General features: G+C 42.4%; 1 long non-coding RNA gene across 4 annotated transcripts in view; it reads right to left on the minus strand.

The window, feature by feature from the left end:
- Positions 1-20,789, minus strand: part of LOC132913190 (uncharacterized) — a 34,564-nt gene continuing 13,775 nt past the window's right edge. The window contains exons 3-4 of one of the 4 annotated variants that reach the window (XR_009659340.1): positions 12,118-14,734; positions 1-273 (exon numbers count right to left, since the gene is read on the minus strand). This is a non-coding gene — a long non-coding RNA (uncharacterized LOC132913190). Of the gene's footprint in view, positions 274-11,837; positions 14,735-19,599; positions 19,619-20,789 lie in introns of those variants that run through there. The other 3 variants (XR_009659342.1, XR_009659339.1, XR_009659341.1) reach the window with 3 other exon arrangements.

Raw genomic sequence — 20,789 nt, forward strand, 5'->3', positions numbered from 1 at the left:
TTTTTTATTTATATAAGATAATGTAACGTACAATGGAGTATACAATGGTTGATTTCAACTTTATAACGTAATGTGATACGATATAACGTATGCCTCTTATCATACAATTACTTAATTGAATACCTTATATAAAATCATAATTACATACGAATACAAAATAAGTAACATCGAAAATAAAAATTGCGTTTCAAATACTCGAAGCTACTTCTATCATCCAATTGTCTTTTGGCATTTCTCCCCATACATGTACGAACTGTATTTTCCTTATTTTACCTGTTAACAGAAAGAAAATTATATGAGGAATAATATAAAAAATACGTTAAAATTATTAGGTAACGTGAGAAGAATAACGAATAATTAATTGAAATAATTAAATCTCTGTTGTGGAGACTACTGTGAAAATATTGCAATTTATCCAGTCTGATTCAGAGGTTCGTCGATTCGTAAGAGCGTGAGAGTTGTCCCTCGTGTACTCTTAACTACGTCCTGTTCCAACTAATTTCTAACTCGATTCTCATCAAAATCTTGAACGCCGTTTGCGAGTGAATTCTCCGATGATAGCATATTAGTCTCTAAAGATCTATTTTATCGACCGATATACCGTTGTACAATGGCGCTTGCAATTGGCGATAAAAAAGATCGTCCTGGGTTTTTCTATTTTTATTTCTCTAACGAAATGACGTTCTATCAAAGTATCTAGCAGCAATCCGCATATGTACTCTTGAACAACGATGCACTTGGTGCACACGATGTACAGAATCGCCTAGTTACTTATCGTAGCATCGTTACCGATTCACCCTGAATACACGATCGTATCGACAGATCGGTACGGCAGTGCAAGCATTCGAAAGATCGCCACGATCCAAGTTGCGTGTCCGAGATACGTACGTTAGGCGTTAAGAAAAATACGATGAAACGGTTCCAATCCACGTCGCGACTGCTTCCCTTTCCGACGAAACCGAGACGGAATAAACAGTTTGCCGATGCTCTTCCTCGCTTGCCTTTGCCTGTTAATTGCTAGCGGCGGCTCGTGATAATTGGCATTTGGCAGAGAGTGATTCGAGATACGAGACAGCCGCTAGCTTCTTGGAAAGAATCCTTGTCTGTTTGTACGTTTTTCGCGTTGAATTTACGCGCCGACGTTAGTCCTCTCGTCCAACGCCGATCGTAGATACCGTTCAGAGACCCTTCGTCCTCCTCCTCCTCCTCCTCCACCACGTCCTCCTTATTATACGTCGTCGGTACGTTTCTTCGTTTCCAAGGCATTCATTTTCTTTAACCAACCTCCTTTCGTATTTCCTTTTCGCTTTTGCTTTTATCTGTGCACTTGTTTCTGCGTGCACGTCGATTCGCTAACCGCTGAATGCTTAGGCTCTGTGCGAGACGAGAGATTTTTTCCTCGTGCGCTGTCCGCGACAGGCGTATGGCACGTTGGTAATCGTATTATAGTTACGTAAGACGGAACGCTTCTATTTTTCGTATAAAGATCGAAGGAGAAAAATATCTGTTGAATAAAAAGACTAGAAATTCTCATAACCGACAATACGATTATCGTTACTGCGTCTCGTACGTCTACGTTCGTATATTTCTCTGGGATTCCATTTTTTCTCATCTGAATTACGCGCTTAAAGGTAAAAGTAGGTCGATGTGAAACTGTAAAGGGTCAATCGACACGAGGGTAACGTCGTCACGACAGCAATTTCTTTTCCATCCTCTACAATTTACTCGTTTTTTTCCTTTTTCGAGTTCACGCTCGAATTTTGTTTTTTTCCCCCTTAAACTCTTTCTAGTACGTACATATATGGTAACGAAGGACCGACGCCTAAACGTCCAAAGAGGAGAAGAGAGAAAGCGATCGTCGACGAGGGTTTCGATGGTTTCCGAGGCATCTCAAGTACGAGATCCACTCGAGAATGGTACGTGCTCGACAAACTCGAAACAATCTGTTGTTACATGCACAGAATGATCTCGATATTTATCATTTTAAAAACTTTATGACTCGCAATTCGACACGAGCGTCGTGTTCGTTTATCGAACCGAACATAAATTCTATACCAACTGTTAGATCGCAGACAAATTTTTTAGAAAAAGCAAGAAGCTACGTATTTGGAGTATCGTACGATAGAAACGATGAGTAGGGCTCCGTTGAGTTTTCTATTGCAAATTACAATAAAAAGTTCGCCACGATAGCCGTGGAACGCGATAAACCCAGTGCCGACTGAGACTAATTGCTACTCCGATTGCAATGTCCTCGGCTATTATTGTAATTTATAACTTGGGATCATTCGTTCGCGCGATCCATCGTTCGATGCAACATCGGTTGCAACATCCGAAGGTACGTGCACCATCGACCAAGATATCGGAAGAATGAAAGTGAAAAATTAGGCCACGCGCTGTTTTTCCGTCGTTCAATTGCTTTCTCATCGTTCCAACTGAGAAATCGACATGCTTGGTTACGATTACTGTTACAGCATGATTTTTGCTATACATAGACTCATGAAAGTATTCCAATACATATTTTTTTTTATTTTATTTTATTTGGTAGAATTTTACAATCAATTCTCATTGAGAATTATAAGCAAATTATTCTGGCGTGGTACTATAACTTGGACAATAAGTGTTCATCGTATATGTTTGAAACTAGTCGAATCTAATGCTTAAATCTAAATGGTAATGTCTTTTTAGCCTGCTGATCTGATTCGTCGTGTCAAGTAAGATGTGTACCGTGTTTTCTTCTTTTTTTTTTTATTTGGGAGAATTTTACAATCAATTCTCATTGAGAATTATAAGCAAATTATTCTGGCGTGGATTATAACTTGGACAATAAGTGTTCATCGTATATGTTTGAAACTAGTCGAATCTAATGCTTAAATCTAAATGATAATGTCTTTTTAGCCTGCTGATCTGATTCGTCGTGTCAAGTAAGATGTGTACCGTGTTTTCTTCTTTTTTTTTTTTATTTGGGAGAATTTTACAATCAATTCTCATTGAGAATTATAAGCAAATTATTCTGGCGTGGATTATAACTTGGACAATAAGTGTTCATCGTATATGTTTGAAACTAGTCGAATCTAATGCTTAAATCTAAATGGTAATGTCTTTTTAGCCTGCGGATCTGATCCGTCGTGTCGAGTAGTTGGGTAACTAATGGGTTTTGATGGACCAGTACATTACGAACGTATTATATATATATTTTTTTATTTGCGTTTATTTTACAATCAATTCTCGTTAGAGAATTTTAAGTAAATTTATCTGGCGTGGTACTATAACTTGGACAATAAGTGTTTACAGTATATGTTTGATTCTACTTGAATCTAATGCTTAAATCTAAATGGTAATGTCTTTTTAGCCTGCGGATCTGTTCCGACGTGTCGAATAGTTGAGTAATTAGAGGGTTTTGGTGGTTGTTAACTCTTGTGCTATGTTTATTGCTGAATTTGGATAATTCTTCTTTGACTGTGGGTATCTTGAGGTCGTGATGTATCGTTTCGTTGCTGACGTACCAAGGTGCATATATTGGGGATCTTAAGATTTTCGATTGGAATCGTTGAAAAATTTCTATGTTGGAATTACTTGCTATTTCCCATAGTTGGATTGCATAGGTCCAAACAGGTTTTAATATGGCTTTGTATAATGTAATTTTACTTTGCGTGTTTAAGTTGGAACGTCGGCGGATGAGCCAGTAGAATTTTTGAAATTTTGCTCCGAGTTGTTTGGTTTTATCTAAGATGTGTTGTATTATACGTGTCATAGAAAACATCTTAAAATTTCATTAACGCTATTTCCAGACTCGACGACTGTTATGAAAGTATATACAGAAGCTACAAGAGATAGTATCCCGCTGGGGGTAGCATCCACACGTTATTTAGCAATTAAGCTAGAAAAATTTACCGAATGTCCAGCTGGACAAATTGTAAAGTACAAATTAAATAATAATAAAAAAAAGAAGTTACAAGAGATACTTGGTGAAACCACGTCTAATACGTTTTAAATAAATGCGATTGGAAATTGAGCGGTATATCAAAAAAATTAAATTTCTTTGTCACGATATTACGTTAAACAAAATTCTTGCAACATGGAATATATGGGTCCTTCATTTACCTAAGATTTTATAACCTCGATACAAAATTTCCTTATTTCCTTTAAGTAGCCTAATACTTGTAAATAGGGATGTACGTGTATTGAACTGACCACCCGCGCGCGACTGGATCGAAGAGGAATCGACCACGAGTGGACCAGCGGAAAGAAAGACGAAAAGGAAGGGACGTTGAAGAAGAAGAAGACGCAGAAGAAGAAGAACCGTAGGAGGAAGTTTTTGCTCGGTACACATGTGGCTAGCGGCGATTCGGCTGTGATAAAAGCTCGGCCCGTTGCTCGTGCCTCGCGGCCTCGCGAGACCAACGACGCCAGCCAACATACATACTGGAACAGCGGCCGGACGAGAAAAGGCCTTCTTCGGCAAGTTGAGCGAATCGCGTGTGCGATGGTGCGCACATCCGCGCCACGAAAGAACGAGATAGAGCCGAGGATCGAGATGTGTCGCGCGTTACGCACGTGCGCTACCCTTCGATCCTTCTTTCTCTCGTTGCCTTCACTCAGCGCCCTTTACAGTCCCTGGTCGCTGGTCATCGAATTAGAACCATTGGAAACTTTCCATCCTCTTCCATTCTGTCCAAAGCGAGATCTGATAACAAAGTGAATTATTACGGCCCTTTTTTTGTATTAGTTATTATGAAATTTTATTTTATCGAATACATTGTACGAATTGTACCATAGTTTGACTATATGTACTATGTTTTTTTTTTTTTTTTATTTGGGAGAATTTCACAATCAATTCTCATTGAGAATTGTAAGTAAATTATTTTGGCGCGGTATTATAACTTGGATAATAAGTGTTCATCGTATATGTTTGAAACTAGTCGAATCTGATGTTTAAATCTAAATGGTAATGTCTTTTTAGCCTGCGGATCTGATCCGTCGTGTCAAGTAAGATGTATACCATGTTTTTTTTTTGAGAGAATTTTACAATCAATTCTCATTTAGAATTATAAGAAAATTATTCTGACGCGGTATTATAACTTGGACAATAAGTGTTTACAGTATATGTTTGATTCTGGTTGAATCTAATGTTTAAATCTAAATGGTAATGTCTTTTTAGCCTGCGGATCTGATCTGTCGTGTCAAGTAAGATGTGTACCCTGTTTTTTTTTTTTTTTTTTTTTTTTATTTGGCAGACTTTTCACAATCAATTCCCATTTAGAATTATAAGTAAATTATTTTGGCGTGATACTATAACTTGGACAATAAGTGTCCATCGTATATGTTTGATTTTAGTTGAATCTAATGTTTAAATCTAAATGGTAATGTCTTTTTAGCCTGCGGATCTGATCCGTCGTGTCAAGTAAGATGTATACCATGTTTTTTTTTTGGGAGAATTTTACAATCAATTCTCATTTAGAATTATAAGAAAATTATTCTGACGCGGTATTATAACTTGGACAATAAGTGTTTACAGTATATGTTTGATTCTGGTTGAATCTAATGTTTAAATCTAAATGGTAATGTCTTTTTAGCCTGCGGATCTGATCTGTCGTGTCAAGTAAGATGTGTACCCTTTTTTTTTTTTTTTTTTTTTTTTTTTATTTGGCAGACTTTTCACAATCAATTCCCATTTAGAATTATAAGTAAATTATTTTGGCGTGATACTATAACTTGGACAATAAGTGTTCATTGTATATGTTTGATTCTAGTCGAATCTAATGTTTAAATCTAAATGGTAATGTCTTTTTAGCCTGCGGATCTGATCCGTCGTGTCAAGTAAGATGTGTACCCTTTTTTTTTTTTTTTTTTTTTTTTTTATTTGGCAGACTTTTCACAATCAATTCTCATTGAGAATTATAAGTAAAACGTGTACCACGTGACGCGAAGTTTTACGTAGGCCGTGACATCGTCAATTTCAAATCGCGAGTTTGTTTCTGAAGAATTAAAAGACCCGAAACTCCTTTCATTTCGACGCGAAAGAAAATGAAATCTGATTTCGGAATATCAACCCTCGAGATTGTGGAAATCTCTGGAGAATGTTACAAGTGGGTGCAAGGATTTACGAGATTTCCAGAAAATCGCGGGTCGACGTTTTTACGACATCGTTCAACGTTCTCGCTCGTAAAATTCTAGCTCTTGGTTGCGTCGATACGTTTGAAGCCGATAACAACCAGACCTCGATTAAACGAGTGGTCGATTTTAAATAGTTATTTCCGTTCTTTCTCTCTCTTCATTTATTTTTTTCTTTTTTTCTCAGTTTTCTTTTCTTCGCGTTTGTTTCTCAAGGAAATACATCCTTGCGAGTGAAATTCTCCAGCTATATTTCCTACCAAGTTCTATCGTTCTGTTAAAATAAAACGTAAAATAAAACTATTACGTAGACGATTTATTTCTGTTCGAGTTCCTTATAACTTATTTAATAAAGCGATTCGATTGAATAGAAGCAAACGATAGTTTCGAATGTTTAAATTCTACCGAGCAGTAGATCGCCAATTTCGAGTATGGGAGATCTACAAAGCTTCGTTGATATTTATCGTTTAATATCGAATTACTCACCAATTGGATTTACGATCGAAGATGGTGGTCGAACGTGGCGCTGTGGGTCACCGCAACTGCTCGTAAAAGACCAGTGACTTGTTTCGTCTAATAGCTCAAAACATTGTCGGCCCCGCGTAGCTGCCACCGCCTTTACGCTCTCCTCGATAAATTTTCTCGCGGTCCTGTCAAAATAACGTCAGACCGGACCAAGAGAGAAAGGAGGAAGGAGAATAAATCTCGCGTGATTTCGTGGCCGTCGAAGCACGCCGGCCACAAGTTTATCGACTCGAAACACGAGAACGACCATGTCCCGTCTCGTGGCCCAATTTGCCAAGGATTTCTTTTACGAGCCACCGCTCGAGTCGCTGAGAAGAAATAAAGAAAAAGTAGTGAAACTCGCTCCTTCTCGTAGATCCGTAACAAAATGGACTTAGGTTGGCCAGTCTATGACTGCATCGAATATCGTTCTACGTCCAAGGACACGTGGATGCGTGTGCACGGTTGTTCTATCGCACCGATGATCATGACGAACCTGAAAGAAACGCCAGACGGTGAGAGAACGATTTCTCTATTGGCTTTGATACACAAGTTTCAACGAGCTATGCTCGCTACACCGTGGGCCTAAATTCGAGATATGAACCAAGTCTAACGAGGAGATTCTTCGGCTCCGAATAAAACAAAAGTTAAGAATAACAAGATACTTTAGAAGCTTTAGCTTTGAGAAGCTGCTGGATTTGAAAATTCGTAGTATAAGTATGATAGGTCAAGTTCCAACTAGACGGCAGTCTACTTTGCTTGTATCGCGAATTCAGGCCCACGTTCTGCGGTATGAAAACGGTATTTGTACAGGTACCACTTAAGAGCTAGCGTATCGAGTTTCGTGCGATTTGCTAGTATCTTCATACGACTAGAAGAATGCTAATACTATGAAAATGAAAGACGAAACCTGATGAGAAAACGCTTCGTCGAAAGACCAAGGTACGTGCAAATAATTTTCGTAGCCACCGTGTATCACGTGGTCACCTGGTGGTAAACTCGATCTCTAGGAACAAAGTGGAGAAGAAAAGGGGTTAAATTCCGGTGATCGAGCTGGAGAACACTCTCGTCGTCCTTTCCCCGAGCTGTCAGGAATATGACGCGCTAAGAGGGTCGAAAGCAACCCATCGTCTAAGAGTCATGACGGTGTAGATGACTGTTAGGACGGATACCATCTCTAGAATCTAGAGTTTCTTTTCTCTCTTTCTCGCTCTCGTCTGGCTGCGTTCTCTCAAAATTCCACGGCTGCAGCTCGAACGTTTGGTTTTTCTTAAGTTCGGTTCGTTTGACACTTGATAGCGCTCGAGCATGCATACATAGCCGGCCGCATAGCACGATGCGTTGCGAGTTCGCGCGGGATAGCCTGCTGCTGCAGCACTCGCGAGCCATCTTCTTTCGTTTCTTCTGCCTTCTCTTCTTTCTTCGCTTCCGCTTCTCTAGTTTCTTCGGCCTCTCCGCGAGAAGTCGTTTCTTGCCGTTGCTTCTTCGTTCGATACCATCTTCCCGTTTGATAAATCACTACCGGAAATTCCGACAAAAAACCACGTTGCTTGTTCGTGCTCTAGATACTCGATCGACGGCCCAGCAGCCTGCATCCGCTTGTTTCCTCGAGAAAACCACGAAAACAGACCACGCTCGTCCGATTTTTCTTCGTCTTCGAGATTCTTTCGGACAAAACATCGATGCTCTTACCAGATGAAATTTGCCTCGGTGGCAAGATACAGCTGATCCGAAATATTAACTCGCCGATTCAAGGATATACAGTTAGTCACGAAAATCTTCTAAAAATAGATACAACGTATACGTTGAAGATATCTTTACGTAAATCTTTATGTACGTATCACGGATTTTCTTTGACGAGGTCACCGGGGTGTTTTCTTTTTAGTCTTCTTTCTATCAGAGGTTTGATCGCTTCAGTGGCCACCTGGTTTGGATCGTCGTTCCTTCCTTGTACTTTTCTGCGTACCTGCCGATTGCTTCTTTGACCGTTGGTATTTTTAATCCTCGTTTCTGACATACCATTGGACGTTGACTATTGTTCTCGGTATCTTCGATTGTAGCGACTCTAAGTTTATTTATGTGGCTCATTGCCGCTGTCTCCCATAGCGGTATTCCGTACGTCCAAATTGGTTTTATCATCGTTTTGTAGAGTTTTAGTTTATTTTCTATACTGAGTTTAGAGTTTCGACTACTTAGCCAGTACATCAGTCTTCTTCTTGTCCGTATTTTGTCTATAATTCACTCAGTATGTTGTTTCCACGTAAGTTGCGCGTCTAAGTAGAGTCCTAGGTATTTAACTTGCTTTGTTCGTGCCATTTAATTGGATATTTCGTGGTTATATCACGGATGCTCGACGAATTTGGGTCGATCTTGTGGCATCGTAGGAATTCATCTGGTTTAAACCAATCATTTTCAGTCCTCGTTTTCTCCTCGTTTTTCCAACGACCGTACCAGATATCGTTGTATGATCATCGCAGTTTCCATGAACATGGCAATATCGATTGGAAAGATCGAGCAATTCTTTCCTTCATAGTCTTCCATCTTTTCCTCTCCTCTTGTAGTCGTTTTCTCCTCGATGAATCATAAATTTCGAGGCGCGCGCCGTGAAGCGCGTGCTGCGACGTGCAATGCTCGCGAGACAGAGGCTCCTTTGTGCGTACAATTTATTTATCCGTCAACAATTACACCCTGAGACGGTGAATGAAGAAGGCACGCGATCTCCGTGATTCGATCGTTTCCAAGATCTGAGAGGAACGCGCGTTTCCTGTCCCATCCTCGTTGCGTCTCTCCTGCGATGTATTTCAGCGACTTCCAAACAAAATCAGCTTTCACAATGATCTCAGAATCAAATCTATCTGTCAAATCATTGTGAAAACCAGTTTCGTCTTTTACAGTAGCTTTATGCGCGTCGAACGATGATCGCTGTTGTCGACGACCTGTCTGCAAGGAAACAAAATCGACGGTTTTAACGAACGACGATTTCCCTGTGCTTTGTCCTACAGCGAGTTGTTCGCAGCGAGTGAAACGTAATTTTCAACGAGGCTATCGTCGAAAAGATCGTCACGAGACCTCGGGGATATTCATGCAAATTAATATTTCTACGAATTTCTACGATCAAACGAGTAGGTAAGTATCATAGTTGGAATATTTTATACATTTGTCTATGTTACTTGAAAATTCGCAGTCTAATAATCATAGCTACGTGCTAATAACGAACAAACTTTCTATGAAATACGTGGATATTCGAAGAACAGCTGACAATCTAGCTTTTCTGTTTCATCTTTCAGTTTCCAGCGGTATTACGAATTAATACAACGGAATAGAGCTGTTGACTCGCTTATGTTACGTCTAAAACAAATAGGATTAATGTTACTATCTTCTGACAATCTTTGTTCCACGCCGAAGATTAGTGGTGCGATCTATGGTTGGCAATTTCTTCGTTAAGTTAATTAAATTTTAACACTGGTACGATATCTTAAATTTGTACGTTATACTTTGAAATTTTTGTCTGAAACTGAATTAGTAGATTGTGCGCGTTGTAGCAAATACGTTTTCTTTCTACGTTCTTTCAAAAAATTGTCCGATTCTTAGCCAGGCTAAGCATCATTGATTAAAGAAGCCTTGTATTTTTCAGACCGCACAACATTTCCATTATCGTGGAATGCGATAGCGCGGCTCATTAATAACGAGGCCGCGATGACGGAGAAATCGTAAATTCATACAGGAGCTAGAGTCGGCCGAGTTCTTTTCCTTTTTCGTTTTCTCTTTCTTTCCTTTTTGCAAGCTCACGCTAATAACCGAACGTGAGGATCGATCGACGTATACTATTTTGCACGTGCGTTATCGGCAAGTCGATAACGCGTCGACGGTTACACCAGGCCCTGATAAAGATACGACGTGACCCTGCGACCCCATGACGATTCCGTGGAACCGGACAAGACGAAGGAAAAGAGCCCTGGACGATCGCGAAAGTATAGACGGCAAACAACGACGAGGCTGACCCTGAGAAATTCGTGTTGTAGGATCTTAACGACCGATGATATTTCTCCGCTCTTCTGTTTGCATAAAGTCACGAGTTTAACAGATACGAAATTGACGAAGATATACGACGTACGATATCGTAACGATTCGTAACACTGTATAGATTCGTTGCTGGTTATGCGTATCCTATCGAATCCTTCCGAGAACCGTTTTGTCGTTTTTCTTTTATCTAATTAACGCGATGCGATCACGAGACACGCTCCTTCTCGTTCAGCCGGTCGTAAAAGTTAACGAGCAAGGTTCGCCACAATATCGCAACACAACCGATTGCTGAAGGTCTTTGCGCAGAAGTTTGAGTAACGGCTTATTAAACGAATAAGCAGAATTTCGTTCTATCTTTCGATTATCATTGGTCGCATCGAAATTCCCTCTAGATCGAAGGAAAAGTGTATCAGAGCTATTTTTTTTATACCTGAGTGTGTTGTTTTCCATCAACCTTCGTAAAAAATATAAAGTACCGACACGGTAGACAATCACGTTACCGACCAGTGGTTTCCAAGTTGTTTTACTAAACGAAGGTATAGGTGGTAGTCGTTCGTACTCACTGTTGCTTCGCCAGTGACGCGATCTTCGTTACCAACAGTGTTCTACCTTATCTACCGTTGGGAAACACACCGTTCGAATGCACACGCGTTCCCGTATAGAACGAAACGTGCTGCTACAGTTTTCCGCCTACCGTATACGTCATTCCCGACATAGCGACAAGAAGGAGATACAATTTCCCTTGAAAATATCGCGATATCTCCCTGTTGAAAGTTTAGCGAACGAAAGCAATTTTTGAAATTTCATCGATTACTACTTCGCGGTAGGTTTTTTCCACTGTAAAGAGCGGTGGTGGGAAAAAGGATTCGAAGAAACGGAGCGAAGGCTATCACGCGACAGGGCGTAGTAAGAGGAAGAGAGGCATAAAAGTCATTCAGTCCACTGTCCAACCATTGATAGAGGCGACGAAGCGAGGTCAGCTATTTGTACGCGTGACAGACCCCTCCAGAGAATCTCGCGTGCAGACGTGGATCGAGGTACACGAGTATGCATGTACGCATGTACGCACGCGTACATCACACGCATCGTCGATCAGCATGCGTTTTATCCAGGCTGTGAAAATTCTTTTCAAAATTACGATATATTACACCGACGCGAATCCTCGGATTAAAAAATCCCAGGAAACACATATTACATAATCCTTTCTACAATCTCTTTTATAATTCGCAATAATATATTTGTCTGCCTTTATGTCCGTTCCTTCTGCGAAAAAGCCATTCGATTTACGGCAAATGGCTGACTTTTCCATTCCATCGAGCAACAATCAAAATGACGCCGTGCAAACGCTCTTACGTAACTACGCGTTATAGTCGAAAAATATTACAAGATCGGTTATGCACGTATACGCGCAACGAAGGAATCGGCACGCAGCTCTTTTGTTCGATCATTATCAACGCATCATCGAAATCACGTACTTACGTAGTAGAAAACTTTTTCCATGCAGGAGTGGCGCGGGTAACACCTTGACAAGGCTGCCACTCTTGGAATTCGTTTCTCCCTCGGCATTCCGACGAAGTGCGTAATTGAACGAGCGAAACAGCGCATCGCGGTGAATAAGCGTGGACAATGAGCGAGACGGAGAACCGAAGAGCAACTAGTCGAGAGGAATATTACGCGGGATGAAACGAGTGAAAAGGAGTGTCGAGAAAAGCAGGAACGATTATGTGTGCGATACGAAAGGAGGGCAAATTCGAAGCATCGCGAACGAGGATCGCTTTAGCACGGCATACAGGATGTTCCGGTATTGACGGTACAATCGGCAAGAAGGTGATCCAAGAAGGTGGAAAAAAAAAAGAACAAATCAAAAATATAGAATAAGATTTTGTTCGCGGGACCACGCTATCGAGACTTTGCATCGTATTTGAAAATTTGTCAAAAACATTGGAACTTGGCTAATAACGGCCTGGATGGAAGCGAAGAATCGATAAGAATTTGTTCTACGCGTGGAAATAAGTACAAAATGTAGATAATAAACAATACTTTTCGTAGGATGTTTCGCTTGCGAGAAAATGAAACTCGAACCAACCCAATTCTTAATCGAACGCGGAGAAAATTCCACTTTCTTTAAAACTAGGCTTTCAAAGTCAGTTTTCTCGAAAATCAAGCCTGAAATGAAAACAAAGTAGATAATAAACAATACTTTTCGTAGAATGTTTCGTTTGCGAGAAAACTTGACGATCGAGCACGCGCGAACCAACCCAATTCTTAATCGAACGCGGAGAAAATTCCACCAGGTTTTCAAAGTCAGTTTTCTCGAAAATAAAGCCTGAAATGAAAAAAAATGTAGATAATAAACAATACTTTTTGTAGAATGTTTCGTTTGCGAGAAAACTTGATGATCGAGCACGCGCGAATCAACCCAATTCTTAATCGAACGCGGAGAAAATTCCATCAGGTTTTCAAAGTCAGTTTTCTCGAAAATTAAGCCTGAAATGAAAACAAAAAGTAGATAATAAACAATAGTTTTCGTAGGATGTTTCGTTTTCTCGCAAACGAAACGCGAAACTCGATGATCGAGCACGCGCGAACCAACCCAATTCTTAATGGAACGCGGAGAAAATTCCACTTTCTTTAAAACCAGGCTTTCACAGTCAGTTTTCTCGAAAATCAAGCCTGAAATGAAAACAAAGTAGATAATAAACAATACTTTTCGTAGAATGTTTCGTTTGCGAGAAAACTTGACGATCGAGCACGCGCGAACCAACCCAATTCTTAATCGAACGCGGAGAAAATTCCACCAGGTTTTCAAAGTCAGTTTTCTCGAAAATAAAGCCTGAAATGAAAAAAAATGTAGATAATAAACAATACTTTTTGTAGAATGTTTCGTTTGCGAGAAAACTTGATGATCGAGCACGCGCGAACCAACCCAATTCTTAATGGAACGCGGAGAAAATTCCACTTTCTTTAAAACTAGGCTTTCAAAGTCAGTTTTCTCGAAAATTAAGCCTGAAATGAAAAAAAATGTAGATAATAAACAATAGTTTTCGTAGGATGTTTCGTTTTCTCGCAAACGAAACACGAAACTCGATGATCGAGCACGCGCGAACCAACCCAATTCTTAATCGAACGCGGAGAAAATTCCACCAGGTTTTCAAAGTCAGTTTTCTCGAAAATCAAGCCTAAAATGAAAACAAAGTAGATAATAAACAATATTTTTCGTAGGATGTTTCGTTTTCTCGCAAACGAAACACGAAACTCGATGATCGAGCACGCGCGAAGCAACCCAATTCTTAATGGAACGCGGAGAAAATTCCACTTTCTTTAAACCAAGGCTTTCAAAGACAGTTTTCTCGAAAATCAAGTCCGAAATGATTTGCAAGCCTGAAATAGAAAAGAAAAAGAAAAAAAAAAATGTATTCCATATTTTCGATCCATTTTTGAAATATGGAACCAGCCCCTGCTCGATTCTACCATCAATACTGGAACACCCTGTGTATAGCTTTCTAGTCGGGCTTACAAGGTCGACCGTTCACCGTTCCACGAAATTCGCGACACGTTCTAACGTAGCGACGGTATCGGTGAGGAATGGCAGCTCGTTCCGTGGCACAGGAAGCTCGTCATGGAATCGAGCGTTAAATACGCTCGGTACGCCGATCGAAGTAGTTGGCTATCGAGAGAGGCAAGGAAGGAGAAAGAGGGCCACGAGACGAAACGTCGGCAGAGGTTGCTGAACTTTCTACGAACGATTAGCGCGCGCGCACGATGGCATCGTTCGCATCGGTAGTTTAGCCAGAAAACGGAGCTTCCAGGGCATATTGTCACGTAACGCGCGCGCGTGGAAGTCGAACAGCATTCCCTTCGCGTGGTCGTTGCTCCTACTTTCGCGGATTCATCATCGTACCGCTTTCAAGTTCACTGATCGCCCGAAACTTTCGACGCGTGATCCTGCGTCTATTAAGCTGCGTCCTCACCGAGCCAACCAACGACCAACAACTTTTTCTCGCCTGCTGTTGCTGCATGTTGCAAACGGTAGGTAGCCAACTCTCAGAAGCCTGCGATCAACTCCGTCATTTTCTAACTTTCTCAGTTTCATCATCTGCAAACGTGATTATATGGTATTAAACTTCTCAAAGAAACAAATTATTTACAAACTATCTTTATAAACGTATTTATCGCAAAAGAAAAAAAAAAGGAAAAATAACACAGATAAGGATAAATTCCAGTTCAGTACACGCTTTCTTTTCATTTAAATTATGGAGTTAATCGATGTAGCTTGCGAGCCGCTCAAATACCAATTTGTAGAAATATATTGTTCACCGTCGAAACGGTATAATCAAAGGAACATGTCAAAGCGATATTTGTTCTTGGTATCGTAGCAAGTTGTCTACGCGCGAATGCGTTGTGAAACAGCGGAGAAACTATACGTACCGGAGGAACGTTTCTTTATTTTCCTTTGATCTTTGTCGAAACAGGCAACAGGTAGTAACCCCTTTTGTTATGGAGTACGGAAACGCGAAGAAACAAAGAAGATCGGCCAACGATCGGCAACTTTTTCAACGAGTGTGGCACACGGACGAAAAGATTTTCGTCGTTGCTTCGGCGAGCAAACAGCTTGAAAAGATACGAAGAGACACCACCGTGCGATAAACAATAATTTTTTCAGAAAACACAGGACATGGACAAAAGGTTCCTTGTCGTTGAGGACTTCAGAGTGCCATCCTATGGACCATCGACTCCTTTCCCTTTTGCTTTCTCTTCGCTTCTCATCGGACCGATTGTAGCCGATGAAAGACGAAACGCTGATGGATAGGAAAGCATCGTGGAAAAAGATGGGCAATGTCGTAGCAGATAGAGGACCGCGTGGGCCGTGCGATTCCGCGACACTCGGGTACGTGGATCGCGTCATCCTTCTATTCTCGGATCGTCTAATTGTTCTAATTAAGAGGATTGCAGCTCTGGAATAACTCGACGAGTTTATATTTGTCCATGGACGCAGATGCGAGCGAAACGTGTTAACGGGTTGAAGAACGAGGAGTAGCAACGGCTGAGACCATCGAAATGAAACCGTTGCCGAGACGAAGATGGACGACGCGATGTTCTACCTTTGATCGTCTACGCTTTACATCTCCCGGCACCGACCTCCTTTTGCGAAGTTGGTTGAAAAGCCGTGGACTACGTTTAGACCGGAGATCTTTCTCGAGTGCTCTCGGGACTCTGATCCGGTTGGCAACTGGAGAGAAAACGAGGGAGGAAGAGCGAAAAAGAGGGAAGAGGAGGAAGAGCAGCGAAGAAAGAGGATGAAACGATAAAGTCGAGAAGACCAAGTCGAATCGAAGAGGTAGGAGACCAAGGGGAGAAGCGAGTCAACGAAGTACGCATTTACGAAAATATAGGACACAAGCATAATTTTTCGAACACAGTAGTCCTGCACAGTACGGTGTACGGTGGACGGCAGATATAACGGAAACTCGCCAATTTCCTCCACTGTGCGCTGTTACTTTGTTCGTATAACAAAAGTTCGTGTTCGGATAAGCGAATTGAATCGGCAAAAGTTAAAGTTAAAAATCAATTTCGTTCCAATAAATGTCCTATGGGACAGTCCATTCAACGACTACCGAAATTCTGAAATAACAAAATCGGTATCGGGCAGTAAATAAGAAAGTGAGAAGAAGCGATAGATAGCGGCAGGTAGGTAACGGTGGATGCAATTTTTATCGAACAGATAGGCGAGATGCGTGTACAGACGAGGCAGACGGAGCAAGAGCAACGAATGAAAGAGCGGGCAAAGAAACTAAGGCGAACGGAGACGAAAACGGAGAGAAAGACGAGGACGAAGATGAAAAGGAAAATGAAGATGAAGAGCGAACGACTGACGAAGACTCCTCTGGCGAAGAAGTAGGAGGAAGAGTAGAAGGAGAAGGAGAACGACCACCTATACAAGGACCTACGCGGCCAGTGGGAATGGAATGCAGGTACGAGTCCAGTCGGCGACTTTACTCTTGCCTCCTCACCTCCTGATCAGCCTCCTTCACCTTTTCGTTCTTTTCTTCTTCCTCCTCTTCTCTTCTTTCTTCTCTTTTCTCCTCTCTTCTCGATGCCTCTACTAGGGAGCAGACCCGCTGCTCACCGAATCACCGTCGTGTTCCACCTACCGGCTTCACCACCTACTACTACTCTGCAGCTCGTACCACTTCTACCATTCTATACCGCTACTACTAATAATGATATCACCGCCGCTATTGTCACTGTCATCTGCCCCGATGCGGTCTTTTGCATCTACTCACAAACTAGTTATTAATTCTCGTGTTATAATCATTTTGGATCGCGATCGTTTGCCGACCAAGTATCGTAGTTTTTCTATCGTTATTATATCGTACTATATATACGTAAATATAATGTACGACCACTATATGTAATCGCGATAGTCGGGTCTCGTTACAGAGCTAACGATACTTTTTAACGTTACGTACGAAACTCGTGATACATTCGTTGCCGATTGTCGCGTCAATTTTCGAAAAATTCATTGGGTGTTTGGCAGAATTTGCGAAGCTGGTGGTAAAAGGAAATATATAGACGGAATGTGGGAATAGAAAACGACGGAGTTTTTCTTTTTTCTTTTTTACAAGGAAAGCGTGAAACTGACGCGTGAAAGCGGGACGACGATAATTCGAGATCGAATTTGGCGATTAGGGTCGATCACCCAGCAGCGGTGGCGGTGGAAAGGGTCTGCAAGTGGAATGCGGTCGACGCGAGGCCCTGCCGTGGGAGACAGCCGAACGACTACACTGACTTACTAGTACATACATCCGGATTCGTTGTTGACCATGCGATTCGTTGATTTATCAACCTAGATGAGTCTTCTATTCTCAGCTAACCAACTCCGTTCCTTCTTAATTTCTTCGTTTCATCGCGTAAACACGATTAATATTCAATTCTCAAGAGAGTAATGTACGGCTTGCTCGTGCAAGTTCGTTTATCGCGAGAAGATGACACAAATTATTATTTGTAAATTCCAAAGTAAATTTGAAAGGCTTGTAAACGAGTCCGCTGTTAACATCCTCGTTCCCTTGTCCTCTTCGATTCTACCTTCACGAGGCTCGTGTCGAATTACGAGAAGGCATTCCGGTATGATTCGTTCGAAGATGGATTCGTCGTCGATATCGTCGAGTGTAGTGGAAGTACGCCACGGGTATCATCGTGCGAACGACGCACGGAATACCGAACGAACGCGGCGGAGAAACGATAGGAAACTTGGGTTGGCCGCGGTTAGCACGGTTGCTCGACTTTGCTATTCTCTTGTTACTATTCGCTCTGCTGGACTTTGTCTCGGTCTATAGAATCTACGCGAATAGGCGAGGAACGTAAAGGATCTCGATCTCGATCGAATATCGAGAAATACCGATGCTTCCGCCGTTCAAGGTGGCAAGACGAGCGGTCATCGTTTCAAGGTTACGAATACCGATGTCCGTCGCCATTATAATATGATAATTCGCATCGATGATTCTTCGATGAATAATGGAGGACTAGTGGCGTCGTGTGCGTTATGTCATTGTCAATCTCGGCGCGTTACGATACACAGGAACCGCTTCATAATAGATCAGCCACGATTCGCGTTTCCCGACGTTTCCTCGTTTCGTTTTCGCGTCCGATTTATCGCCGTTACCTTGAATCCCAAATCGCTGTCCTGGATTGTTTTTCGCGTTCTATCGGAAAGAAAGAAGATCGTTGCTTTGTTTTCAACGGATTCTGCGCGTGATTTAGAATCTCGCGGTTTTGCGAGTCAATTGCGATCGAGCTGGATAGCGTTCCTCCGATTTTTGCGCGCGTTTCTTTGCGGTTCTTGTTGAAAGGCAAATATTTTCTCGCGAAATAGTTCTCGTGGTCGACCGTGTTCAACGAAGCTTGTTCCCTGCAAACACGAATTTCCAGCAGGAATTCTCGATAGTTCATACGGACCATTGAATTTGGATCGAGGATGAATGCGGAGGAATTGGAACGGTCATGGCAGACCTTTAGGTATTTTCGAGGTTGTCGATCGGAATCTTCTCGCACGATTGTCGTCAAATACCTATGCGCGATAGTGACAAGTTTGGAAATCAACCGACAATGACAAATAACGAGACTTACAAATATTGTACTAATATTGTATTGATAAATTTTGTACAAGAAGACGTAGACGTCGTGTGGTTCTTTAACCAAAAATGTGTATAATCGAACGGTGAATGTAAATGAATTTCAGATAAATTTCAGGGAGAAGCGAAGGAACGAGAATGAATTCGACGATAAGTATTGGCGAACGAAAAGCAGACCAACGGATGGTCAATTGCAGGTGCAACGCAGTCCTCGCGAGTTCCACACGCTTTTCTATATCTATACGCGTATACGTCCATGTGCATAGAAACGTGCACGCGTATACGTAGAACGGCCATAGTCTCAGCGTGGGACCAAAGCGACTCAAAAAGTCGCACGCCGTGCAGAGGCTCTCAGGCAACGAACGCGGCGAACTTGAATGCGGCTCGCGAATGGAGAGACGAACCGCGGCTTCCACGAAATCTTCAATGCACCTTTCAACCGTGGGCTCGACCGTTTGAAAGAGTTTGCCTCCCCACGTCTTCCATCTTCGATCCATCGACGAACTCGCAGCCTGCGACGAGAGAAACCGGCTACGCAAATTTTCGGTCCTCTTTGGTCAACTACGTTTCGAACTTCTCGCGATTGTCCACCGGTAAAAACCGTTTTGACCCTGCGAAACTAACTTCTAAACGCTCCATCTTCTTCCCTTTCGATTCGTAACTTCGGGAGAGAGGGTCTGGTTTCTGGATGTTGAAAACATCGTCGCGATCCCGCTGGATGAGTTTCAGAGGGACACAATGGATGCTGGTTTGAATCGTTGTAGTCATGCTCGTCGTCGTGATTATAACCGATGCGGTTGTCTACGCAACGGTATAATTCGTCGTAACGAGAGCAGCAGCTGGTGTTCCTGTCCAGGTGAAGAAAAAGGAGCGAGTGGAAGAAAAGAAAGAAAAAAGGGAGGGGGAAAGAGAGACGGAAGAATGAAAGAAAAGACGGAAGCGGACGCGGCAGAGGAGAGGAGCGAAAACAGCGAACTCTGAGAGAGCGCTTCTCAGGCTTTTCCGCTCGCATTCCCACTCGCGTTCGGTCTAATCGCGATGAAGAAAGAAGGTAGTTGGGGGCCGTGGGTCCGAAAAAGAGAGCTCGGGATGGGCACGTGTCTCGAACAGGACATCTGCCTCTAAAAAGGACCCACTGTTACGTCCCTATTATATCGTTTACCTTAGCAGCGAACCGCGTCCCATCCCTTCCTTTCGCGTTCTTCGTCTTCCTTTCCCTTGCTCCGAGAGAGCGCGTCTAAGACGAGCAGCTGCCCTTTTCCCTCGTAAACCGGACTACACACCTGCCCTTCTTCCAGTGTTAGGAGGGTGACCGTTAACCAACTCCGAGGTAATCGTCGTTTCACCATACGAAAGTGAAAAACCGTTAGTGTGAAATCTTCGCAGATACCCGGATCGTTTACGAGAGAAAGAAGAAAGGAAGGAAGAAAGAAAGAAAGAAAGAAAAAGAAATCTGCGCGGCGAAGAAGGTCGGAATAGACGAACGGATGGACGAGAGCGGAAGAGCGTTCCAGACGACTCGATATAACGGCGCCTACCGGAAGGAGCCGCGGATGATCGGTGCCCGGTAGTCTTGTCGAGCTAAAACAGCACGCGCGACCGTTTTAAATGCAGTAGGCGTGCACGAGACTGGTGGAATCGGCAGCGGCGAATTGGCCAGCGGCTTTCGAGAATGGTCAGCGATTGTAGGTGACGGAATGTAACGAGCGTCGCGGTGCTTCTATTTCTGCGCGTCGGACGTCGACCTGCAGACGGCTCCCAGACTACACGCGTTAATAACCACCACGATGGACCTCGGAGAGAAACGAGCCGCGTCTGTCTCGATCCATAAACACGTGCCTAGATCTTTCCGCGTATTACGAGCTTCGCGATAACTGGGTCGTCCACTCGGTCTGACTACGAAACATCGTTTCTACTGTACGGCGCGCCGCTATTCGACTAAATCCTCGACGGAGCGGATTCAAAAATATACCGACCGGAGTCGACAGTTAGACGCGACGGATCGCAGGATCGGTTCTT

Source organism: Bombus pascuorum, chromosome 13, assembly GCF_905332965.1.
Source record: "Bombus pascuorum chromosome 13, iyBomPasc1.1, whole genome shotgun sequence".
NCBI lineage: Eukaryota > Metazoa > Arthropoda > Insecta > Hymenoptera > Apidae > Bombus > Bombus pascuorum.